Below are 27,756 nucleotides of genomic sequence, written 5' to 3' on the forward strand. Positions count from 1 at the left end.
GTATCATGCCTTGTTGCTAAGGTATGGCAACATGACTGGTGTCTTGCACGTGCGCCTTCGCGCGCGTGCAAGACACCAGTCATGTTGCCGTACCTTAGCTTTTTCTGAACTGACGCCACTGGACGACCGTTCTTCATGCGGTAACGGTCAACCTGTGCTTTGATGTTGATCTTCTCAGCAGCGTTAGCGTTCAGCCAGGCCATGTCCATCTCACAGTCAAAATATCTGATGTTGCAGACAATGGCATCATCCTTCATGCACTCAAAGCGTGATGTCCCATGATGATGTCCTCACAGCACAAAGATGTTGCCCTCCTTACAGGCCTCCTCCATAGTGGTAGTGATAGCTCTGCCTCTCTCATGCATTACACAGTACAGTACAGTATGGCATTCAAGGTTCAAGGTTCAAGGTTGTACTTTATTGTTACGTCTTTTGTACAGCCAGGTACATAAGAGTAAAATTTGTTTTTGTTTGGCATCCTTCAGACAATGCAGTTGTATATCAAAAAACAATATAATAACAGCAAACCACATCTAATAATAATAATAATAATAATCTAAAAAGGTGTAAATAATAATAAGACATACAAAAAGATTAAAAGAAATAAAGGAGTGCAAAAGGCAAAAGAGCAACAGAAAAAGAAAAGAGCATCCTCAGATGTACATGTGCAAAAGGTTTGGCATATTCTATACGCCGACAGCATATTTTTCCAGTAGTTGCTACTGTACTGTACTTAACTTTTGTAAACATCTTCACAGTGTGTTCTATGTGCAACAGATTAATATATTCAACTTCACAGTGTGCATTTATGTACAGTAGGTGCAAGTCAACTTCACATTATCCCTTTATTCATCATATTGGGCATTAATGACTTGTGAATTTTGCAAGTCGACTCGACTCAGTAAAAAGTTGAGTTGAAGTCGACTTTATCGTTTGATGACGTCATCACATCACACACAACCCCCCAATTATTTCGGGGGGTCCCCAGATGATTAACTTAATGTGCAACATCGTTTTCTCACTCAACTGTAAACGAACCAACATAAGTTTTAAATGTATAGAGGGTATCTGAACATTTCTAAAGTGACAATTTAAGGACTTTTTAATACCTCTAAATTGACAAATTAAACATTGTCTCAATTGTCAAATATATAGAAATTGTACAGTGTTATACCAAATATAACGCCTCAATTCTTAGTGCACGTCAGGGTGGGGGGGGGGGGGGGGGGTCCCAGTTAAAATATGATTATTCTGGGGGTCGCGGCCTGAAAAGGTTGAGAACCACTGTAATATTAAATAAAATACAAAGGATTTTTTTTTTCTTCGACTTTCAACTTTCTCTGGTGGGAGTCGACTTGTGTAATGAAGTCGACTGAGTTGTTAATGCCCTATTACACAGAACCATTGTGTCAACCACCAGAACAATTAACTTGCACAGTGATAAGTCACGCCAATTTCAAGTTATTGATTGTTTTACTCTCTCTCTCTCTCTCTCTCTCTCTCTCTCTCTCTCTCTCTCTCTCTCTTTTTTGCCAAATGTGTCCCCCAGAATAGGGTTGCTGAAGGGTTCACAATTATTTTCAATACATATCCCTATGCACTTACCCTTCAACACCTGCACCATAGATAATGTGGTGAGTTTGAAAACAAAAGCTATATGACAAAACAAACGTGGAGACAACATCATTATCCTATATATATATATATATATATATATATATATATATATATATATATATATATATATGTATATATTATATATATGCCTACTGCTCAAAGAATTTAAAGGAGTAGTTCACCCCCAAAATGACTTTTTGTCACGCCATGGAGACTAGAGTTCAATAATATTTTTAGTTTTTTGTCACATTCCTAAGACAAAAATGTGATAACAATAAATTTACCCCCATTCGTTCCGGATGGGGACCCGTTTCGAAACGGGTCCCCATCCGGAATCAATGGGGGTAAATGTACTTGAATCATTTTTTTTCCTTAGGAATGTGACAAAAACCAAAAAATATTATTGAACTCTAGTCTCCATGGCGTGACTAATCAATAGAAAAAAAAGAGTAATTTTGGGGGTGAACTACTCCTTTAAGGGAACAAAATGTTCCCTTAAATTCTTTGAGCAGTACTACAATATACTATAAGGCCTACTCAAATAAATTAAGGGAACAGTTTGTTCCCTTACATTCTTTGAGCTTTCTTTGAGCTTTATGGAATTAATACATATATAAATGGAATTCTTTTTGGAACACAACAAAGTAAAAGAGTATCCAAAATAGCCACATATGGGTCCTAAGTAACTCTGAGGCACTTTTTGGGAAAACAGTGCACTGAAGTATCAGTCCCATGCAGATGTGTTGGTGTTTGCGTGCAGCGGAGGGCAGCTGCTATGGGCCGCACACACAAAGCAACATGCCCGGGCCTTGACATCAGCCGTTTGGAAGCTGCAGTCTCCAGTAGGAACGGAGTTGACGAGGGCTGCGCCGCGCCAACAACCACGTCACTCGCCCTGATCACACACTGTTTCCTCACCGTGTTGTTTTCCAAACACAACCTCCATGACCTTTCTGCTGGGTTCAACTGGGAGAACAGCAACGTCAAAGCCAGGGACGTGCTGGCCATTGGGAAAAGCGGGACAACTCCCGAACGGCCGGTTGATTCCATGGCCAGTTCAGGCCGGCCATTAGGAAAAAAATCTAAATAAAATGTCGGCCTTCGTTCCATTTTGGGGGCTGGGCGGCCAACAAAGTAAATCGTCACTGTCGGGCAGAAACCTTGTATCTCCAAGTTTCAAATGTATAATTTTTTTCGCAAAGCAAAGCCCTGCTTCATCATAGAAGGCCGTCGTACAAAAATAGTGAAAACAGCAGATCTACAAGCACACAACGCCTTGGCGTTGTATGCTTGTAGATTCGGCTGTTTTCACTAGTTTAAATCATTTCTAAAATGATAAATACAAAACAAACGGTTTTGGACATACAAGGTTTCCACCCGACAACAACGAAATATAACTCATGTAATTGGCCCACTGGCTTGTCACTTGTCATGATCTGAAATGGCAAATCTTTGAGTAGCGCGCAATGAGGGCCTCTCCAACTCTTTTTCCCGGGCTGAATCAAGGGCCCAGCACGTCCCTGGTCAAAGCTCAGGGGTGTCACACCAAATTCTGGGCCCTGGGTATAAGGATTCACTCACATTTTGTGCTTTAACTATTGCAGATATACAAGCTCATAGTGCCACACTGCGAGCTTGTAGAGCTGCTATTTTTGAAGAATCTTGAACATTTTTGCAAGTCTTTGAATCTTTCAAATTCAAAAAGGTTCTCAAACCTTTTCATGTGAAGGAGCCCCAAAATGATATGTATTTGGCCATGGACCCCCATCTCAAAATATTTTGTTCCAGGGACCCCCCCAAAAGCAAAATTTGAGTTACAAATGTTTGCTTAAAAAATACATTCAGAGATTTGCACACATTTTCACGACTTTTCAAAAATAGCAGATCTAAAAGCTCACAGCACGGCACCAAGTGCCCCTCTGCGCGCTTGTCTGCTATTTTTCAATAGCTAAAGTATAGCATAATTCCAGGCCCCTCCACCTTGGGCCCTGGTAACTCGGTCCCACTTTTACACCTCTTGTGATGCCCCTTTTAAAGCTCTATCATGTCATTTTGTGTAGTGAATACATTTACAATTTGATCAATATGTTTGGTACAGTGTGTTAACCCTGCATTAAAACCAGGAAATCATCTGTGTCATTTTATACTTTAGCTGTTCAAAAATAACAGAAAGCAGCCATTTTTAACTAAAATCTTTGCTTCTGGGGTCCCTGGAACAAGATATTTTCAGATGGGGTCTGCGGTAGGGTGGCCAGTAGCAGCCAGGACTTCAGAAAGTAGGACACTACTGTGTGGGTAACCAACACGGCCCTTCCAATGTGTTTACACCATGCAGTGGTATCAAACTCTTTCATGTGAGGGACCCTCAAATATATATATATATATATATATATATATATATATATATATATATATATAATATTATATATATATATATATATATATATATATATATATATATATATATATATATATATATAACCCCTTCTCAATATATTTTGTGCCAGGAAAACTAGATCTACAAGCTCATAGCTTGTGGATCGGCTATTTAGTGTGGTTAAACCCACCAGGGCAACCAGATTATAGTACTTGTCTGACTTTCTTTCTTTCCGGATAAACGTTATTTTGCCGCGCTACTCCTCCCACAGTTTTGGTGGCACGCACTTGGGCCATACCGCATATCGACTGGCTTCATCGGGGCTCGTCTGCTCGTCTGCTTTGCTAAGAGATACGTTATATATTTGTTGCATCTTTTTTTGTTCTTAAGTTGTTGTTGAATGCAATTATTCCAGGGGTAAAGTGTCCCAATGTAAATCTAATCCATTACACACAATGCCAAGTGCTTGATACTCGCCAATTCTGCTTTTCTCTATGAACTTTCTCTATGAAAGTTTTCAGTGTTGGCATCTTTGGGCACCCCCCCCCCCCCCCCCCCCCCCCAGCCCGCCCGCCCACCCGCCTGCGCACACACCCGCCTGCCTGCACACACACACACACACACACACACACACACACACACACACACACACACACACACACACACACACACACACAGAGAGAGAGCTGGTTAAACATGTTGCCTCATGCTGGATGCAGAATAGAGGTGCCTTATGCTAGATGCAGAATAGATAGTAGATACACCATAAAAATGCTAATATACAGTATATGATTTGTGAAAGTGACAAACGGGCTTCACAGTTATGTCAGGTGTGTTCGCTAATGGTGATGCGATTTCAGATCAATTGCTCCAGCCACTGAGGAGAAACGCTGTTTCAGACAGACAGACACTCACTCACTCACTCAGACATTTCGAAAAATTATATGTTTGTTGATAAATACAAAACAAACGGCTTTGGACATACAAGGTTTCCACCCGACAACGACGAAATATAACTCATGTAATTGGCCCACTGGCTTGTCACTTTGTCACAAATCTTTGAGTAGCAGCAGCGCTATAGAGAGAGATCTCTCTCTATAGCACGCAATGAGGGCCTCTACAACTCTTTTTACCGGGCTGAATCAGGGGCCCAGCACGTCCCTGTCTGACAGTGTACACATTTACACATTTGTACACTGCCAGAGTTACAGACTTGTATAGGTCAATTTAAACCCCGCTAAAGGAACAGAGTCCCTAGAATCCGTTTTGAGAACCACTGCTATAGACTATATAGACTGATACCAGGTCAATGTTGGTTGTAGAGAAGCTGCAAGGAGTTCACATTGGTTAAAGTTTTTTAGTGCGGAAATGTGTGTGTGACTGAGGTGGGGGATATGATTGTTGTGTGGTGGCAACATTCTGTTTTAATGTGTGGTGTGATGGTTCTAACGTATGTGAGAATGTAATGATTAACAGGATGAGTGTTGTGGTGATGGATGAGCATAGCATGGGGCGGCATAACTCAGGGGTAGAAAAAACGTTATTCGAGCACGAAGTGTTCCCAGTTCGAATCCGGGCTCCCCCTGAGTTAATGTCGAAGAGTCCTTGAGCAAGACTCTGAACCCCTAATTGCTTCCGGTGAGCAAGTTGGTGCCTTGCACGGTTTCCTCTGCCATCGGTGTGTGAATGTGTGTGTGAATGGATGAATGTAATGCACAATCTATGTAAAGCGCCTTGGATAAAAGCGCTATATAAATGCACCATTTATGAGCAGGTAGACATGCAGTGTGACTGGGGAAGGAAAGGCAGGGAATCAGCACCAGAGCCTGATAGAGGCCTCTGGTGCCATCTACTGGATGTAGATGGGAGTTGCAGAGGCAAGGGTTCGTTAGGGTTGGAGGTTAGGTTTAGGGTTAAAGAGTGAAATGAAAAATATGGTTTTCACACGTTTAGAGCATATCTGTATAGTGATAATATGATCAACTCTCCAGTACTTACTGCTCTTTCTTTTCCTTTTTTCCTTTCTAATTTTTATGGAGAATGGAGCGTATGTTTTTGCAGAAACTCGCAAATGTCAAGACACCACTCCATTCCCATTGAAAAGCAGAATCCATCTTCATACGTGAATTTTAGCTTTGAATTCAGAGAATTCAGAGAATAGCAAAAATAGCTGATCTACAAGCTCAATGTTCTGCAAATCCCCTGAAATTCTACTGTCTTGCCAATGGCAGGACCTTTGAAGTTTTGAAATTGCACATCTGTCCCAGTGGCGTCAGTTCAGAAAAAGCTAAGGTATGGCAACATGACTGGTGTCTTCGCGCGCGTGCAAGACACCAGTCATGTTGCCATACCTTAGCAACAGTTATGATACATTTATTTTAAGAAGTACATTCTATTTTTTCCCCCAAAATGTCGAAGGTTTCTTGGGCTGGATATGGCAGCCTGGAACGGTTGTTCAAGTGCGGCTAAACATGGCATGTTAGTAAACGTGCAACGATTAACAATAATGAATTACACCTGTGCAGCTGACCTACGGAACCTGGGAATATACTATTCTGTCAAAATGGGGAGAATAAAAGTGCGGAGAATATAATTATAATACCTTGTTAAATTGACCATTTTGTAAAATTTTGCATTTGTAGTTATTTTACTGTAATTTAACAACATAATAACCACAGATAGACAAAGAAACATTCATGTATTTATTTTTTAAAGTAACTTGTATTCTCCCCCCTGGAACCAGGGTATGGCAGCTGCATACCCCTACCATACCCAATTTTTCTTTTTTTTTTTTCTTTTTTTTTCCCACGATTTTGTAACCCATTTTTTTCACCCGGTGCCAATTGCCTAAGCTGTAATCCTGGGCTCTGCACTCCCTCTGCCAACCTGGGGAGGGCCCCGAACTGAGCTCATGCTTCCTTCAGTGCATGAGGAGTGAGCAGGCCGCTTCTTATCACCTGACAGGGGGGAGCTTCCCCGGTTGGACGTAGCGCGTGGAAGGAACACGTTATTCCAACCAGTTCCATTCCCCTCCATCAGGCGCCCCAGCTGGCCAGGGGGAGGCATTATAAAGACCAGGATTACTGCATGTTTTTGTGAGGGTATCTACCCTAGGAGACACGGGGAGAACATGCAAACTCCACACAGAAAGGCCCTTTTGCCAACCCCACCTAGGGTGTGGGCACTGATGACGCAGAGGAGAGAACACGCCCCCAGCACCCACAGCGTCCCCCGGCGGGAATCGAACCCAGCTGTGAGGCGACAGCACTACTGACTGTGCCACCGTGCCCCCCATACCCAATTGATCTGTCCGTAGCAGAGTGACTCACTGCCTCAGCCTGATGGCGTCAAAAGTCTAGTACAGGGGTCGGCAACCCAAAATGTTGAAAGAGCCATATTGGAAAAAAATGAAAAAAAAATGAAAGCCTTATATAAGCCTTATAATGAAGGCAACACATGTTTGATGTTTTGTATGTAAGCAAGGATTGTGTAATTTTTCATTTCTGCCTCTTGGCCAGGTCACACTCGAAAAAGAGATCATGTCTCAATGTGTTTTTATCTGGTTAAATAAAGGTTAAATAAAAAAAATGGCCAATATGTGTTGTTTTTTTTCTTTCCTTATTACGGTGGGAGAGTGCAATCATTCAATGCTCCAAGCAACAAAGGTGAACACCAAAAGAACAGTATTGAAAGCTTGCCAGGCCATTTTGACCATTTTTGGAGGGGTGCTACCCACACGTTTGGCTGTGTTGCTCATTCCACGAATGCCAGATCCTTACAAGCTGTACCTCGTTGTAAAGGTGACAAATCAACGATAACAATGATATCAAACACAATGGCATTTGGCATAATTAAAGGGGAAATATAATGGACCAAATGTTGGCAAATTTGGGGTTGGCGCTACCCACACGTTTGGCTGGGTAGCTCATGCCTCGAATGCCCGATGCTTACAAGCTGTACCTCGTTGTAAAGGTGACGAATCACCGATAAAAAATTATATAAAACACAATACAAATGGTTTTATTAAAGGGGAGATATAATTAATTATTAATATGTTTTCTTTTTGTGCTGAGTTTATATAGTTTCCCTATTTCTTATGTACTGTTTCACAACTCTAACCCTATAACCCTACACAGTAAAACACACAGGCACTATATAGAAAATGAAATAAAGGAAATTGCATGGACAAATCTGTCTGCTTCTTCCTGTCCAACAAAGACCTTCATGTTCCACAATATACTGTTTGAAAGGGTATTTAGTTTCTGAAACCACAAAAAGATATCATTAATGGTTATTTATAAACACACATTTAATGAACATTGATAAATGATGAAGTCAACTGGGAACATTTTTACGAATAAGATCCTGACTTTACTTTAACACCACAGGTGTACAGTATGATAGTCGTTACGCTACAATTACTTTTTACAATAGTGTAGCCTATGTACTGTACTGTATACTGTATAGCAGGGGTCCTCAATTGGCGGAGGCACCGCTGCCAGCAAGAAGTGAATGAATACAACGAGAAGTGGAAACGAAACGTGTATATATATATATATATATATATATATATATATATCGCACACAGGACAAATTATAGTAAATAGTAACTATATATATATAAATATATATATATATATATATTAGTGTTGCCCGATCCCGATCACGTGATCGGATCGGCCGCCGATATGGCCGTTTTTATAAGATCGGAGATCGGGGGGAAAAAAATCGAAAAAAAAAAAACGTTTTTTTTTTTGTTTTGTTTTTTTTCAAAAAAATATTTTCTGGGAGTACTGAAAGTTACAGGTAAGGTGAATGCGATATGAAATGTAAGCTTACCATAATCACAGTAATCCTTAATCATTTTCAATCATATTCAAGGGCTTTTGGAGAAATGAGACAGACAGAGCACTGCAGAGGGAAGGTGATTGTGTCAGACTCTGTGTACAGCTGGCAGCTGATGCCAATAAGTAGTAATTGGCCCCTTGCTAATGAATCAAAGGAAGGCAATTATGTCTCTCTGCACTGTCAACTAGCTCAGTGGTTCTCAACCTGTGGGTCGGGACCCCCAGGGGGGTCCTCAAATTATTTTGGGGGGGTCCCCAGATGATTAACTTAATGTGCAACATTGTTTTCTCTCTCAACAGTAAACAAATCAACATAAAGTTTAAGTGTATAGAGGGTATCTGCACATTTCGAAAGTGAAAAATTAAGGACTTTTTAATACCTCTAAAATGACAAATTAAACATTGGCCAAATTGTCAAATATTAAAGCCAGAAATTGTGAAAATAGCCGATCTACATGCTCACAACTCCTCGCGTTGCGAGGCGTTGTGAGCATGTAGATCTGCTATTTTCACAATAGAACCGTGTTATACAAAATATACTTCCTCAACTCTTCAGGGTCGGGGGTCCCCAGTTAAAATATGATTATTTTGGGGGTCACGGCCTGAAAAGGTTGAGAACCAAGTGATAGAATGAATAGAATTTTTTTTTCTTCTTAATGCCTTGCCAAAAGATCGGATCGGGAAAGATCGGGATCGAATCGGAAGCAATAATATTTGATCGGTATCGGATCGGGAGCAAAAAAACCCTGATCGGGGCATCCCTAATATATATATATATGTTTCGTTTCCACTTCTCGTTGTATTCATTCACTTCATCATTGCATGCGCTCTGAGTCTGTGTGAGAGAGAGACAACGACGCGCTGATTGGCTGGTGCCGGGCCACAGAGTATTATGGGGTGTCATCTCAATGACAACGACACGCTGATAGGCTGTTACCACCTCTGTAACCTCACCCAAGCCTGGTGCTCCTTCACAACGGACCGGTTGGTTTCCGCCTAAAGCGTGGAAACCACCAGAGCGTTCTATATGAGAGTAGCGTCACGCTTTGAACTCGCCGCAGACCGGAAGTGGCTTCGCATGGAGCCGTTCTCATTCCTAGCGAGCCTCTGCCCCGTCCGCCCCCATTCTAGCCGAGGCATTTAAAATCGCTGGAAGTAGACCAAATCACGTCCTTTTCACCATTGTAACGCATTCACGGGCCTCTCTAAGGTAGATAACATTATTAAAAGAGTGAAAAAGACGTTAATTTAGTCTACTTACCAGCGAGTGAAAACTGAATGGGGGCGGACGGGGCAGAGGCTCGCTAAGAATGAGAACAGGCTCCAGTAAGCTAGGCTAAGTTAGCTTCCCACCATAGAGTACACGCTTACTATGGGAGTCGACGTAAGTGACGTAACTCTCTCTTCTACAACTCTGGAAACCACTAGAAGAATCAGCGTCGATTTGATTTGGTTCCCCCCGTTTGTTTCCCCAATCCCTATTATAATGCTCGTATACCCTAGTGTAGTCTTGCCAGTCGCTACGAGTTGGACTAAAAGATGCATATAACAAACACATTTTTTTAAAGCAAAACTACTCCGCATCAAGGAGTATATTAGGTAGGCCCTAAAAGTATGTCCTTGAGCGCAGGGGAATTATTTTGGGTTAAAACTGAATCCGATTGGATGGTTCCGGCCAAATTGTTGTCTTTGTCTACAACATGACGTGTTGTGGTTTCCGCTCCCGACCGGTTACAAACCCGAAAAGTGAAGTGATCCGTGACTGGAGTTCATGCCACAGACCGCAGAAGATTTTGTAGCAGCAGGCAGCACAGCTAACAGTGCAACTATAAATCAGTGGGTTTCATTCACGCACAACAGCATCAACGTGAATACGTTTGCAGGATTGTAATCTTCTCTCCAGAGAGTTTGTCGCGACATTCCACCGCCACCTCTCTCTTTCTCCATGGATATGCAGCCATGCAGAAAAACTGCATGGCTTGCTTGCTTCGTCTCCGACGAGCGACACCTTGTTCGATATTCACGTTGCGACACAAGCATAAAATATTCGAAGATTATCCCAGTTTTTAAAAGAAACCAGAGCAACAAACACAACAATAAATTTCTCTGCTCCACTTTGATTTACTACATTCTGTACTCCCTTCAAAGGGTTGTTGCTCTTCAGTCAAGTGAGGTCCCCAAATGATTTTGGAGGAGTCCCCAGGCCAGATGACGTTCTCATACTCCACAACGTCAAATATGGCCTTTGGGACAGTAGCTGCAAATGGAGCAGTTTGCCGTCGCAGGCAAAATGCGTCGCAGGCAAAATGCGCCTTTCAGGGTTCACTCATAGACTTGCATAGAGTCACGTGGTTCATTCCCGAGATGGAACACTGCCGTCTCCGGGGCTGCAATGGAGGCGCGGCTCAGCTGCTTAGCTGTCTGTGTCATAGGTCTGTGTGCATGGGGATTCCGTGATGCAATTTACCATATTTGGACATATTATTAGACAGGGGAACCCCTTCACGTGTCACGCCCACTCAACCTGCATTGGACAGGAAACGTGCGCTAAGAGCAACGGTGGAAAAAGTACTCAAATAATTTACTTGAGTAAAAGTATCAACTCTGCCATGTAGAAATACTTTAAGTCCTGAATTCTAAATGCACTTGAGTAAAAGTACAAAAGTACTGGCATCAAAATGTACTTTAAGTACCAAAAGTAAAAGTTCAAAATGTTTGAAAATAGCAAATTTGCAAAGTAACTAGTAACTAAAGCTTTAGATACTTTTACTCTATTTGTATTTGAAAATTAGTTTTCAAATAAAAGTAACATTTTTGGATCCGATGTAGAAATGGAGTGGGAGAAAAATTATTGGTAATTGGAAATACTCAAGTAAAGTACAAATACTTTTGGCATTTTTATGTGATTGAATAATTTTATTGATTTGTATAAAAACGTTACTCTAAGCTATTTTTGGTCAAAGGTCTTTATTTTTGTTCAGCTTTATTGATCTTTATTTTGTGCATATTTGTGGGTCCATTTAAAATTGTTTTACAAATCTACACAATTGTTTTACATCTGGGTACCACAGCACTACGTTCTGTGATCGACTATAAGTGTGCTTGGGTCGATCGATTGCTTTGGGCTGGCCACAAGACCCATGCAGTCGATCGTAGACTAACCCAAGTTGTTGTTGCTGTTGTTGTGGAGACACATCGTCTTGATCCGTAATTCATTCACATTGATTCTGCCCCGTTTACAGGTAAAACTGTTGACAGTTGTATTGGGTAATGTGTATGATGTTGTGAACTGTAATTTCGTTATGAAATAATTTCTGTAAGAGTTTAATTCAGACCAGAGTTGGGCATTTTCACTGAGTTCATTTTACAGTGAAAGCTAAAAACAATGTGATGTTAATGAAGCTTTGGTCAGTTAAAACATGGGCAATTAATGGAGAGAAGAGTGTTTCATTTAAAAGTATAAGTAGAATAATTTAAGTTTAAAGGGGGTTAAAAGGATGGGGTTCTCCTAGCTCTGGTCCATCGCGTCACCTCCCGCATCGCTCCCGGTGACGCTCTGACAGACCGGTCGGGAAACGGCTGGACTCGAGATTGTCGGCCCCTCCGAGCGCTCAATACCAGTCAAAATAAACAAAACCGTTTCACTACTCACCAAACCAAAGGTCGTTTTGCGCTGTTGAAAGTCTATTCTCTGCGGTGGTGAACCCCTCAGCACCCCACCCACTCTACAAAATACAATATTTTTGCCATGAAATGAAGTCCATCCAACTGACACAACCCGGAAATCGGCAGATACTCAAAATACACAACAGTGCCACCTGTGTTGAAATAATGATCTACACCTGATGGAGTTGATGCATGTCGGTGCTGTACAGTGTTTAACTTCACAAAAGACACTTTTAATCGAAATGTCAAGGAGCTTAACTTTAGCAGAGATAACAGACATTTTGTCTCTGCCCTTTTCTTTAAAAGAACAACAAAAAAGTGTTATTGAAGCCCTGGTAAATGGAAAGAATGTATTTGCCCTTTTGCCTACAGGATATGGCAAAAGTGTTTGCTATGGCATTTTCAGTGCAATCATGGATAAAGTAAGTACAAATAAATCCAATATTTCCCACACCTAAATCTAAATGAATTTTTCTGAACTAAAATACTTTGTATTTTCTATTATTGAATCTATAGGCTATCCATTATTTAATGAATCTCTATCTATCTATCTATATCTATATATACATATCTATATCTGTTGTAAATTCCCTTCCATTGTGCCCTGAGTTTAATATTGAGTTTATTCTGTTCAGGCACCCTTTTGGGCAGCTACATTTTCCACTTCAGTCAGGCACTTAGGTGGCTCTGGAACTGTTGGGGTCCTAATTGTGAACAGTGACATGACAGAACATGTCTACACAGTGCCTTACATCTGCAATATTCTAAGAGTGCGTTTGTGAAGAGTAAGTCATTACTGCATTGTATTACTTAAATGTTTGTTATGTGAAGAGAATGTTGTGTGTAATGAACATGACGTTTTTGGGCCATAATGGGAATTTCTGTACCCTTCTGTGCTGTTTCTGTGTTGTTTAGCACATATGCTAATTTCGTTAGCCTGGCCAGCTAGCTGGGAGTACTGTCTAGACTGCTATTGTGTTGTTTAGCTAATATGCTAATTTCGCTAGCCTAGCTAGCTAGCTGGGAGCATTCCATTGTGAAGTCCTGTTTTCATGGCCCTGTGCTTATTGTGTGCCACATTAAATGTGGCATACTAGTTCCCTGGTGTAATGCCAGCTAATACATTCAGTTGAGCATTCCTTACTATGTAGGCATTCTGTAGTAGGCTAAATACAATTACAGCTTGTTGTTAATTGATGTAATTATAAGTAGCCTAATGGTATTCTATTGTCTCATTCTGTTACAGAATTACCACTCAAATACAGTCCTTTATTATCCTTCATCCATCATTCATCTGTCAGTCATTCAACTGTACTGCTGCCAATCTTATATAAAAGCTATTCTGGAATCCACGTCTGCTCTTTTACTGGAGTATCTGTCCTGGGTAGAGAGGTCCCAGCAAACATTAACAGCAATCTCCAATATTGGTCCTTCGAGCCGGATCATCTTTATCCACGACGGTGCCATGGACGCCCAGAGGACAGCAGCAGCACACGAAGATGCAGCACAAGTACAGGGAAGACTGCGACAGTTTCCACTACACCTGCAAGGCTATGAGGTTAGCCTGCCACAGTCCCTCATGCCTAATACTGCCCCTTCCGAAGACGTCAACATGAGAGCCAGCGTACAGCAGCTGCGGTCACTCAGCCTGCAGACCGAGTTTGCAGCTACAGGTGACCAGCTACACACCACGCCCGGGCCATCTACCTGTCCATCTGCACTAGGAGCAGCTAATAGAAATGAATGGGACACATCATCATATGCTATTAACATGCCCAGCCTGCAGAACACACATGAGGGACTCCAATCGCCAACCCCCTCAGAAGCGAGCCACTACAATCGGAGTCCATCCGAACACAGCTCTAGCTCAGGTGGGTCTGGTTCTCACACGCCGCAGCAATCATCACATGTCAGCCCAGGAGTCTCGTCAAACCACCAACATTATTTGAATCCCCAAGCAACAACGGCCTCAATGTCAAGCCAAAGTCAACAGAGCCACACATCGGCGCAGTCCATACCTCCCACAATGACTTTTGCACCACTGCTTAGTGCAGCACCTACGTCGCCACCTGCCACCACAACGAGTATGGCGCAGTCTAGCTACCAGACAATGCAATCAGTGGGCCACATGGGTCAACCAACGTTGGCAGCCCCAGGGTACCAGCCTCACAGTAGTGGCATAATGGGCACACAGACTCTATATCAGCCTATCTCAACGACAGCTGCACATCCAGCAAATCACTACGCGCCAGCCCGTCCAGCACAGTCAATATACGAGAGAGCAATGGCGCTGCATCCCACACACCTGTCATCTTCTGATCATGCCCTCTCAACAGGAGATCAGCACCCAGCAGCGACGCCTCATCAGCAGCAGCTCACCCCAGCCATGGCACAGTCACCTGCTGCACATTCCATTCAGACATTAAGCCTGCACACAGCAGCTATGCCTGTACAGTACCAACCAGCCACCTGGTTAGCGGCGCCTTCACCATACCTGCCTGCAGCGATCCTGCAACCAGCACACCAGTCTCCGCCAGTTACCTCTGCACGGCCAGTGTATCAAATGCCCGAGTGCCAGCAGAGCCACCAGTCTCAACCGATGTATCAGCAGCAGCCGGTGTATCAGCAGCAGCACCAGCCTGCTCCAGTAACCCAGGCGACCTATCAGGTGGTGTCTCCAGCATATGGCACAGTTCCATCCCAACCTGCATCTGCCCAGCCATTCCAATATGGCTATCAGCCCCATCCTGCTCCTGTCTTTAACCCCCAGCTATCTTCAATATCTCAACCAGTCATTCAGTCCCTGCCAGTCCAATACGCCAGTCAGCCAGCCTATCAACTCCATCATGGTCCAACACCACAGGTCCAGTATGTTCCTCAACCCCTGTATACACCACCACAGTCGCCATACGCCTTCCAGCCTCCCATGCAGCCAGTTCCCGTACCTAAACTGCCCAATCTGGTGCATGATAGTGAAAGAGAATTCACTGACCTGAAGATGGCGCTGGACCACCTACTCAGTCCCCACACTGAACTCTCTGAACATTACAAGTACCGTGTGCTCATGGAGCACCTGGTTCTGGATGAAGCCAAGCTAATAGCCCAGTCCTGCAGACATTATGCACAGCCCTATACAGCCGCCATGCAGGCCTTGCAGCGGCAATATGGACAGCCACATCAACTCGCTCAAAGCGAGATTGCAGCCATCCTGAACTCTCCTGATCTTAAAGCAGGAGACTGCAAAGCCTTCCAGAGCTTCGCCCTTAGCATTGAACTGCTTGTGGCAATGCTGACATCGCTGGAAGGACCTAACGGGATGGAAGTGATGTCGACCGGCCATGTTGATCGGCTCCTGAGTAAGCTCCCCAACCAATTGAGGGACACCTTCGTGGAGCATCTACAGGCTCGAGGTCGCCTTAACACGAACAGCCTAAACCCATACAACCTAAGAGACCTCTCAGAATGGATCAAGGGGAAAGCTGAAGCTCAGCGTCTCTCTGCGAAAATGGCACAGCGTCATCGGACTGATGGGCCACAGCACCCTAATAGAAACAAGCAAGTTCCCACACACAGGCCTTACAACCAGCCTGTCTCAGTTTATCATGGCGCTGACGAGCCTGAATCAGACATCAATCGACCTTCAGACTCAGAGACATTCAAGCCAGAGGCTAAACAGCAGTGGACCAAGAGGATGTGTCTCTTCTGTAAGAGCACCGAGCACTACCTCTCAGAGTGTCCAAATATCGTCCAGCACTCACTAGAAGAGATTGAGAACTGGATAGCAGACGGCAAGCGTTGTCATAAGTGTGGTCGCACCAACCATGAGCAAGATGCCTGTACCCTCAAGAAAGCATGCAGTGAATGCCAAGAGGTTCACCTCAGAGTACTCCATGCCATAGCCAAGCCAGGACCCCACGTTTACCTCATCACACCAAAGGATCGTGCCTCACTCACCAACCCCCAGCGAGGGGGGAAAGTGTACCTCAAGGTGGTGCCGGTCCTCATAAGCCACGGGAGAAAGTCACTGCACACATACGCAGTCTTAGACGATGGGGCTGAGCGCACAATAATACTGCCAACTGCCGTCCGACAACTGGGACTCGAAGGCAAAGCTGAGACCCTCTTTCTGCGCACCATCCGCCAGGACGTGGCTTGCCTCACGGGTGCATCAGTCAATTTCAAAGTGGCCTCCCTGATGCAGCCTTCGAAACAGTTTTCAGTTAAAGGAGCCTTCACTGCAGGTCGGCTGGCCTTATCACAGCAATCCTACCCGGTGACTTCACTCCAACAGCGCTACCGTCACCTGCGAGGCCTTCAACTGCAGGACTTCAGTAACGTACAACCACTACTGCTAATCGGTGCAGATTGTTCCCACCTGATCACAGCCAAAGAGCCTGTCAGGTTCAGCCCCAGAGGTGGACCGGTAGCTGTTCGCACAGCACTCGGCTGGGCAATCCAGGGTCCAGATGGTCCCCCACCTAATACTACCTCCTGCTACTTAACAGCTCTCAGGCCAGAACCAGAAGCCCTCTACCAACAAGATGAACATCTCAGGCAACTTGATGTGCCTGCATGTCAAAGTGACAAGTTAGCAGTATGGTCCCGTCTGGACCAAGGGTCATGCACCAAAGGGGTGAATGGCAGTGACATCCTCCAGAATGCCACACCTCTACACTGTGTCAAGGATGTGCCATCACTGAAAGCAGTTCCCAATGCAGAGCGACAGCGGTTAAACTACAGAGTTAACAAGCTTGCCATTGAGCCGACCCATGGCAAGACCCTGCCAGAGCTGGCGGCACCAAGTCAGTGCCTTCAAGGATCACTACTCATCCGTGAGCTGTCGGACAACTCGCCAACACTCACTACGTCCACAGAGCCAGAAGAGCTCAAGCTAAATGTCTTCTGCAGCCTCACACAGACAAGTCTGGCACTTCCAATAAGAGACTTTGCACAGTCCAACGGCTGCACAGTTCTGGCCAAGGCAGCCCAGCAGTTAGCTCACGGGGCGGCAGCTGAATCCTCCTCACTCCAGTCTGATCACAGAGACACTGCAGTCCTCCCATTGAAGGCCAATTGTAAGCTCAGTGTGCCCTCACAAGAGACAGAGCCTATCACACTGCACAGGTTCCTGATGGGGCGGCAGGACACCTTCCTGCCACAAGGAACCTACACTCAACCACACTCCAGCACTTACCTTCGACCAGTAGCACACCTGGTCCAGTTGCCAGCCATTTTCAAGGACAATACTGACACAAGGGCTGAGGTACCACCTTGGGGAATTTATTGTTTCTTACTTCATAGCCATGCTATTCAGGGGGCGGCTGTTGTAAATTCCCTTCCATTGTGCCCTGAGTTTAATATTGAGTTTATTCTGTTCAGGCACCCTTTTGGGCAGCTACATTTTCCACTTCAGTCAGGCACTTAGGTGGCTCTGGAACTGTTGGGGTCCTAATTGTGAACAGTGACATGACAGAACATGTCTACACAGTGCCTTACATCTGCAATATTCTAAGAGTGCGTTTGTGAAGAGTAAGTCATTACTGCATTGTATTACTTAAATGTTTGTTATGTGAAGAGAATGTTGTGTGTAATGAACATGACGTTTTTGGGCCATAATGGGAATTTCTGTACTCTTCTGTGCTGTTTCTGTGTTGTTTAGCACATATGCTAATTTCGTTAGCCTGGCCAGCTAGCTGGGAGTACTGTCTAGACTGCTATTGTGTTGTTTAGCTAATATGCTAATTTCGCTAGCCTAGCTAGCTAGCTGGGAGCATTCCATTGTGAAGTCCTGTTTTCATGGCCCTGTGCTTATTGTGTGCCACATTAAATGTGGCATACTAGTTCCCTGGTGTAATGCCAGCTAATACATTCAGTTGAGCATTCCTTACTATGTAGGCATTCTGTAGTAGGCTAAATACAATTACAGCTTGTTGTTAATTGATGTAATTATAAGTAGCCTAATGGTATTCTATTGTCTCATTCTGTTACAGAATTACCACTCAAATACAGTCCTTTATTATCCTTCATCCATCATTCATCTGTCAGTCATTCAACTGTACTGCTGCCAATCTTATATAAAAGCTATTCTGGAATCCACGTCTGCTCTTTTACTGGAGTATCTGTCCTGGGTAGAGAGGTCCCAGCAAACATTAACAGCAATCTCCAATAATATCTATCTATCTATCTATCTATCTATCTATCTATCTATATATATATATATATATATATATATATATATATATATATATATATATATATATATAATAAATCTCCAAATATAAAGTCATTCAAAAACAGAAATTAATTTGAGTACACTTATAAGGTTATATGTTATCAAAGACATTTTTTTTTTAGATTAAGCCTGGAATAGGATATAAAGTTATTGTCATGAGCCCGTTGAAAGCATTGATGAGGGATCAGGTCAAGTACTGGTCAGACCTTGGCATCCCAACTGCAGCCATAACCAGTGACATGGAGAGTGACACTGCAATGCGTGAGTTTCACATGTGATCTTACAACTATAATTAAAGCATGACTTAACCAAAGTTCACCCTTTTTCAACATGTCTTGATATAATATGGCAACATTTGATGAGAACAGCAACATGATAAAAAAAAATAAAAAGTAATGTCTCTTCTTGTCAGGTGTCAAAAGTGGTGAATTTGGATTAATCTTCATGTCACCAGAAGTTGTTCTTGTAGAACCGTGGTGGAGTTGGCTACAGTCCACAGCAGATGCAGGAGTAATCTGTCTGCTAGCCGGGGAGCCACAGGCCCAAAAGCTCAAAGAATAGGATGTTACCTGTGATGTCATGACATACTTTTAATTTTTGTTTTTTCTATTAATTTGGTCATCAAGGTCCACAGAATGAGAGGCCTGCTCTGCCGGAAATCCTGCGAAAAAAAGTTATGGCCATTTGTATATTCACTCCATCGACTTCAATATAAAGGAAAGAAACACACCAAAAAGAATATGCTTTAAGTAGCATGTGAGGGGTCAAACTAGGGATTCTTGATGATTCTGAATCCATTGCAAGCATTTGTTTTGCATGAAAAACATTCCTTGGGCTAGAAAACGGACCAAAATAATGGTGAAAAGTGATGACTCATCACTTTTCACAGGTTTGAGAGGCTGAAATCTAGCCCAAGGAATGTTTTTCATGCAAACAAATGCTTGCAATGGATTCAGAATCATGAAGAACCCTTAGTTTGACCCCTCACATGCTACTTTTTTTGGTGTGTTTTTTTCCAGTATAGTGAAGTCAATGGGAAACTTTTTTTCGCAGGATTTCCGGCAGAGCAGGCCTCTCATTCTGTGTACCTTATTGACCAAATTAATAGGACAAACAAAAATTTGGAGTATGTCATGACATCACAGGTCCTCTCTCATTTTGGCCCAGTGGCTCCCCGGCTACTGCTGGCCATTGATGAGGCTCATTGTATTTGTACATGGTATGTAATATTTTTCTTTGCTTTCATCTGCAGTATGTCTAAGAACATAAATTGACCTGTCCCTACATATATTCCAATCCAAATTTTAAAGACCATATTGCAAAAACAAACAGTTGACAATTTGCTGAGTAGTTGCATGTACTGTAATTAATCTATACTAAATGTATGTCTTTGTATGGTATGGTATGGTATGTCTTTCAGGGGTTCATCATTTAGACCTGATTACTTGAAATTATCCAAAATGAGGAGTCTTATAAGTGCACCTGTGCTGATGCTAACTGCAACTGCAACTCAATCTATGGTTACTCAAATAACCGAAGTAATGAATTTGTCCACTTCAACCACAGACATAATAGCTGTTGTCCCAGACAGGTAATACACAGTACATTCATTCCTCACAGCAAACAGTTGTAGGATCAACAGTATAAAAGTTATCTAATATTTAAAACATCAAAAGACATGCCTGGCAAAAAAATGTCAGGCCAAAACCTTGTATGTACAATTTTCACAATTGTTTGCTTTTTCATATATTAAATTCCCACTTCAACATACAACAGTGTCTCAATAAAGTATTGAAATTAGCCTGTCTACAAGCTTACAATACCTCCCCTCAATGCGCTGTGTGATTGTAGATTGGCTTTTTTTCACTATTTGAAAGCATTTTTAAAATAGTTAAAGAAAATGACACGAAAGTTACCACCGGATAATAACGATATAAATGCTCTCATTTACACAAAAGTGTAGAATTCTCAGTGATGTTGACTAACTAACTACATTTACTCAAGTGCTGCACTTTCCTGGAATATTTCCAGTGGGCCTACTTATCTAATAATAATAAAATATTGCAATTTTACTCCCTAATTATTTGAAAACTTAAGTTACTAGTTAAATTCTGGGTTTGTTTTTTGGGGATTGTTTGGATTACAGAAAGACAGTAACTTAAGCTTTTGAAAATAGCCAATCTAAAATAATCACAACATCTATTTTGGGCATCTACAAACTCAAAATGTGTGGTGATGTGATTCATTTGAGCTTTCAGAGCTACAGTAAGGGCTATATTCCCAAGATTATAAGGCTTTAGAAAACTTGTGAATTGAGTGCCTTCTGCACAACGAGTACTGTCTACTTTGGTATTCTTTTTACAATTTGATACCAATAATATGGTACTTTTTGAAGAAAAAAAAAGAAGAAAAAAAAAGTTAAATATGTGTGACTGAACATTTTCCACAAATGAAAATAACAACCTATTTGGCTACAGCCCAAACATACACCTGGCGATCCAGAGGTGTAGCACAGACAGCTTCACGGAAGAGGTTCACTGGCTTGTTCAGCAACTGCAGGAAGGGAGAAATAAAGCAGACAAGACCATAGTTTATTGCCGGTGAGATTCAATCCCAGCAGCAATTGAAATTCTATAAAATGTGTATCTGTATTTGTTAGAATAATATTTCACTTGAAATGATCTTATTAAACTGTCATTACAGGACAATAGCAGCAGTCACTGAAGTTTATGGAGAACTGATGGATAAATTGGGTGAAATTGCTTGGGATGGAGAAAAGTGCATCACTGAGATGTATTACAGCCAAAGTTCACGCATATCTCAGAAGGAGATCTTGGAGGATTTCCCGCGCACTGACAGCCCCATCAGGTGTCTCATTACAACTGTGGCCTTTGGAATGGGTGTTCATATACCAGACGTTCGACATGTCATACACTGGGGACCATCAGAAACCCTGTTAGCCTACTGGCAAGAGGTCGGTAGGTGTTCCAGAGATAATGCACCTGGGAATGCACACCTCTATGCATACCCAAGGTCAACTGCAAAAAATATTGTTGACAAGAGCATGTTGGAGTTGGTGGACACCAAAACGTGCTACCGAAAGGCCATCTCGACTTCCTCTTTGTCAAAGGAATGGACAGAAAGACCATACTGACATCATGCAACAGAAAAGGATGTTGTGTTTTCTGTGATGGGACATATGATGGGACATATCTGTAAGTATTAGTATTAGCAGGTGAGATCTGGAAAGCCTGCATGCGACCGTCCAGGCAGATAGCGGAACAGCCCATCATGCCTGTAGACTTTTACAAACTTGGCGATGTCTGCTCTGATTCTCTGCCTGTATCCCTTGGAGGTTGTGATGGGGGCTTCACCTTGGCCAATTCCGGAGGAGGACAGGATGCGTTGCATCTCTTTACCAAATGCACCTGACATTTGGGCACACCTATCTATTTGGGTATCAGTGTACCTTCCACCAGAATTCTTCAGCATTGCTTTTGGGAGAGAGAGAGCACAGACAATTTGGGTGGGAAACATATAAATACAACACAGTTGTCCGAATATTTGTTATAATAATTTTTGTTCAATAATTATGTTGTTAATGGGGTCTTTTCACAGTGCTTTCATGGACAATTGAACCAGGCTTTTGCTTTTAGGTATTTGAGCCCCATGTGTTATGGGCATGTCTTAGCAATTAGGCATTTTGTATGTGTACATCTGTTACATGACAGTCATTTTTGAGTTAAGAATATTTGTTCTAAGTCTTGTTTGAAACACTCAATAAAAATCTTTACTGTACGTACCTTTGAACTCTCCGTTGAGAAATTCATTCACCAGGTCTAAACCTATGTTCCCCCCTGGTCGCCCCTGGAGATTGGCAACCCGGTTCCATGTCAAGTCCTGTCTGATGTTTTCTGGGAGATGTCCATTTAGCCCTGACAACGCATACAGTTTAATTTAGCCCTGACAATGCATACAGTTTAATTATGTAATTAATCTACGGGAGATTGGTTGATCCGTAAATTGTACATGCCCCTTCAAACTTGACAGGAACATAACTTGTAATTCATGTTATCTGTTTAAAAGTTTACTAACCAATCAACAGCTTGTGGCATATTGCAAAATATTTCCAGTGCCTCTCGTGCCAAAAGGTTATGAGGTCCATCCTCCAGCTGTCAACCATAGCAGGCCCATCTCCCTCTCGGACAGCATCCCGGCGGGTCAGGTGGCATAGTCCCTCCCACATTAGGGTCTTTGAATAATTCTGAAGGTGGTCTTGTCCCTCTGTCCCAGACACACACTCCTCGCTGCAAAACCATTTGTCTGTAGAACATAGCAGTACACAAAGAAATGCAAACAAGTAAATACAATACAGGTAATGTATTAACAGTTAATAATCGTTGCAAACAATCGTAGTATGTACATTTAGACAATCAGTGGTCGTGCTTACCTTCCGAGTGTTCAGGTGCGAGATTCAAGCACTTGGTGTGGTACCACTCTGCCCGAAGGCAATCATGACCTCTGTGGCACTGGATCATTTGGCCTCCCAAACGTTCATGGCAAACACAATAGGTATAGGAGCCATCATTTGCACAGCTGTCACTGCAGTACCAGTCCCCAACTGGTACTTCGACGAGGTCAGTGCAAGACAGGTGGTACCACGCAGACTTGCAATTCTGAGAGCAGCACCGGAACACCAACTCCCCTTCTCTTTCTGTTAAAAAAATATATATCTTTATTAATATTATCTAGATCTGGAAATTAATCTTTGAGTAGAGTTACTACATTTGAATTGACACTTAAGTTAGAGTAGACATTATTTGGATCAAAAGTATACAAGAGGTAGTGCCTAGCTTAATGTTAAAAACACAAGAGCCTACCTTCCATACAGGCACAGTATGGGTAGCTGGAGATTCGGTCGTCAGAGGCGGCTGCGGCTCTTTGGATCTCCTCCATGTCTGGTGGCATCCAGCAGAAATCCACTACCTGGAGACGAGTGCTAGAGCACGCAGCCACTCCAGCTTGTCCTCCTCTCCTTGGTACCCAGGCGGGACTTGCTCCACATTCTCCATGCCACAAAGTGTTGCTGCCAGAAGCGTGCAGTATGCTGCAGTAGAACATAAACACTAGTGCTTAACCCTAGAATCTGAAGCACAATATAAACATTGTACTACATTTTACACTAATAGCCTACTTCCACGAGCATCTACAGGGTATGCTCAGATAGGAAATACGTCAAGTCCATTAGTTGACCCAAGATATCATGAAAGAATGTTAAAGTGTTCTAATTCAACGATAAGGTGAAGGGCACAGTTGTGAACAATACGGTACAATACTTTTTACGCGGAATAACTAATTCTGTTATCAAGAAGTGCGTCATTGCGTACCTCTATCATGTCCCATGCATGATGGACATTGTCCTTAACCTCCTTTTTGAGGCCCCTGTGTTCAAAGTAATTCTTCAGTTGGGACAATGTCCCTCTGGCAGCATCACTCTTGGCAGAGAAAAGTTTGTCGAATGTGTCCTATAATAATAATAATTAAAAAAAACATAATTATGGGCAAATTACATTTTACTATAAATATCAGTCTTTCAATATTAATATGAAAATAACAATAACAATGTTTATTTCAATAAATACCTGCATTAGTAGGATCTCTTTATGAAACTCCTGAGGTGATGGCACCAATCCCTCCAGTCTCTCAATTGGTGTTCTTCCATGAACTCGAGACTGGTGGGCTTGTTCCATCCGCTCCCAGCTTAACCCGTCTCCTCCGCATAGAATGGGCACTGGTGTGTTGTGAATTACTGGCACATAACCATGTAGGTGGTCCATTATTTCAACAACACCAGCCCGTGAGCTCGGGTTTGCTTCAAAGACTCCCAGATTGTATTACAAAGTTATGACAGACAAATAAAATAAAATGTTACTACTAAATGATTACTACTAAATTATTTCTATTAAGCTTGATAACATTGTGAGATACTGTACAACATTAAAAAATGTGCATAATACAAACACTTACGATGGTGCTTCTCTCTTGCATCTCCCTGGAGTACTGGTGAGGAATGTGCCGAGTAACATCAGCCTGGATGTCTTTCAAAGCTACGAGGTTATCAGCAAGGATTCGCATGACTATAATAGTCATTCTCTCCTTGAAGTTTGTGGACACCTGAAATTGCAGTAATTAACATAGGATTACTGCTTGCATACAATTTATTTCAAATAAAAGACTATCTACTTGTGTTGCATTTTATATTATTGAATAAAAGGAATTACTAAGTTGTACAGACAGCTAAATACTGATCTTCTCAAATAAATATTAACACATTAACACATTAAACAAAGATTAAGAAAAATCAAGGAAGTTAAAACATAATGACATTTTAGTTTTCAGAAGGCTAAATACCCAAACACATAAAGTACAGTATGTGTCATGAAAACATTAATACTGGTAATCAAAAAAAAAAACAAGATTTTTACCTCTGCACTTGGGTGCAACAACATTGGGGATATTTCCCCTGCTGTCTTGGTAGGACCCTGTAGATGCCGAAAGTTGACCTTATTCTGATGGGCAAAATTCATGGACCAGAGGAGGAATTTATTGGCATGGTCCTTGGAATGGTGTCGACCATGCACAGTCATCTGGAGATATACAATTAGTAGAATACAATTACATTGTTGCTGTTACTTATTGCTGTACATTCGATGACTCATAATGAATATCTATTAAATGAAATAATATAATAATGTGGTGCAGTATCACTGCAATTCAATCAAAAGGATAATTCGAAATTATATTACATCAAAAATATTAATATATTAAATTACTTGAACATTGTCCCAGCACAAAGAATAAGAGATCTCTGGCGGTGTGGTGGTGACCTCTGTCAACAGTGTGGTGAAAAGCCTTCTCCGGGGGTTGAAGGTGTGAGTTCCCTGAATAAATAAGGCAATACCCACACAATAAAATACACAGCAGTCATGTACTACATGTATTTTCATAATTCAATGTCAGGTGTAGGCTTTTACTTATAAAATACTGATCGTATGAATGTTAGAATACCTCAACAGCAGCTTTCCATACCAGGATCTTTGCATCATGGCCCTTACGAATTCTATCCACATGCCCCCGAGCAGACTCCTTTGACTGGCATACCCCAAGTGCATTCAACATGCTAAAAGCACTCAGGGTACCGCCTTGTCGCCAGAATTCAATGCCTATACTGGCCTGGACAAAGTTGTGCCTCAATGATGTGGTGAATAAGATCATTGAGAGGACCATCCCAGGCGCTTATCAATGAGCTGCTGTGCGTCCTCCTCTGACTGTAAACTTTAGATATAAATATAAACAAACTTGGAATTATAAATCATATTGCATACTTAAATACATAAGATTTGTCATAGTAATGGAAAGAACTTTATTAACTATTAATACCATCTTACCTTGCATTTTGCCTGCCACCTGCAAACTTATGTGTCCTAATGTCGGCTGCCTTAGGGAAAATAGTTCGCAAAATCTGCATTGTCACTGGAGCCTTTTCTTCTCCCCAGCCCAGTGTATAATCCCAGGAGAAATCCCTGATCTCATCCTCACTGGGTTTCAAACAAAATGGCCCATCAAGGTCTTCCAGCATGACCTGTCTCTGTTAATTAAAATATATGACAACATGACATACAGCAATGTATATATCTATGTGTGTGTGTGTGTGTGTGTGTGTGTGTGTGTGTGTGTGTGTGTGTGTGTGCGTGTGCGTGTGTGCGTGTGTGCGTGCGTGCATGCATGCGTGTGCCTAATAAGTCATACAAATAAAACATTTTATTAAACAATATTTAGTAGTTGGACCAATTAATAAGTAATTAAATACAGTTAAACTAACATACGATCAATGCATACAAAAAATACACAAAAATACAGTATGCTCACCTCGTAAGTGACTGTCTCCAACAATGTATTTATCATGGCTTTTTTCAGCCTCTTATCATTGCTTCGGAGCATGATGCGAAACCCCTGGGTGAATCTTTTCTTTTTGATAAGTTGTATCCCTTTGGCCAAGGGATCCACTATTTTAGGTGGTGATCCTGGTGAGAATTGACTGGATGGGGAGATGGGGTTAACCGCAGGGTTGAGTCTTATCTTTTTGCAATGAGGTGACTTGCTGGGGCTGGGGCTAATGGGCGGGCTTCTGTTTTGGGGGGCCTTGGTTGGAGTCCTGGTTGTCTGGGGTGTGGTCTTGGCCTTCTTGCTGGGGGTCATAGGTGGGATCTCTGCCATCATTGGGGGGGTCTGGGGTGTGGTCTCGGCCATCTTGCTGGGGGTCAGTGGAGGGATCTCTGACATCATTGTGGGGGTCTGGGGTCGGCGGGGGGTCTCTGGCATCTTAGGGGTTTGGGTCTTCAGTGGGGTTGTGTTGGAGGTCGTGGCTGGAGTTTCAGTCAGAGACATGCTCTGCATCTTCAATAGAGCACGGCTTACACTCCTTTTCAATCCCTTTCTGATTGTATTTCTCTTTAAATGTGCAGTACATTTAAAACAAATAAAATTAACCATTTCCACATTGGGGAATATCAAACTGCAGGTGAAAGGACTGGCAAGGTTTGCCAACCTATGCCTATTGTAGCCCCCTTTTCTTTTTGTTATGGGACCACTGCAATTACTGCACGTGGGAAAGTCCCTCATAACTCCTACCTGCTCCTCCATTACCTCCTCCTCCATGATCCAAAGGGGTTTTATTGTGTCTACAAATAAACTGTATATAGGCTATAATTTGAATTAAACAATTCTCCTATTAGTAGACCTTGTACCAGTGAACTGTACCGTCATGAAACTGTACCTTTTCCTATGCAAACTTCTAATAAAGTCTTCAATCAATCAATCAATCAATCAATGCACGACGGCAGACAACTGTGGTTGTTGTTGTGGTCCACACACTCCAAACAGGAATAGCACATGTCATGATCTAGTCATGTCTAGTCGATCTCTATGTGATTGATGCTGATTACCAGTAATGCCAG

The sequence above is a fragment of the Nannobrachium achirus genome (assembly GCF_963921795.1).
Source record: "Nannobrachium achirus genome assembly, chromosome: 2".
Classification (NCBI taxonomy): Eukaryota; Metazoa; Chordata; class Actinopteri; order Myctophiformes; family Myctophidae; genus Nannobrachium; species Nannobrachium achirus.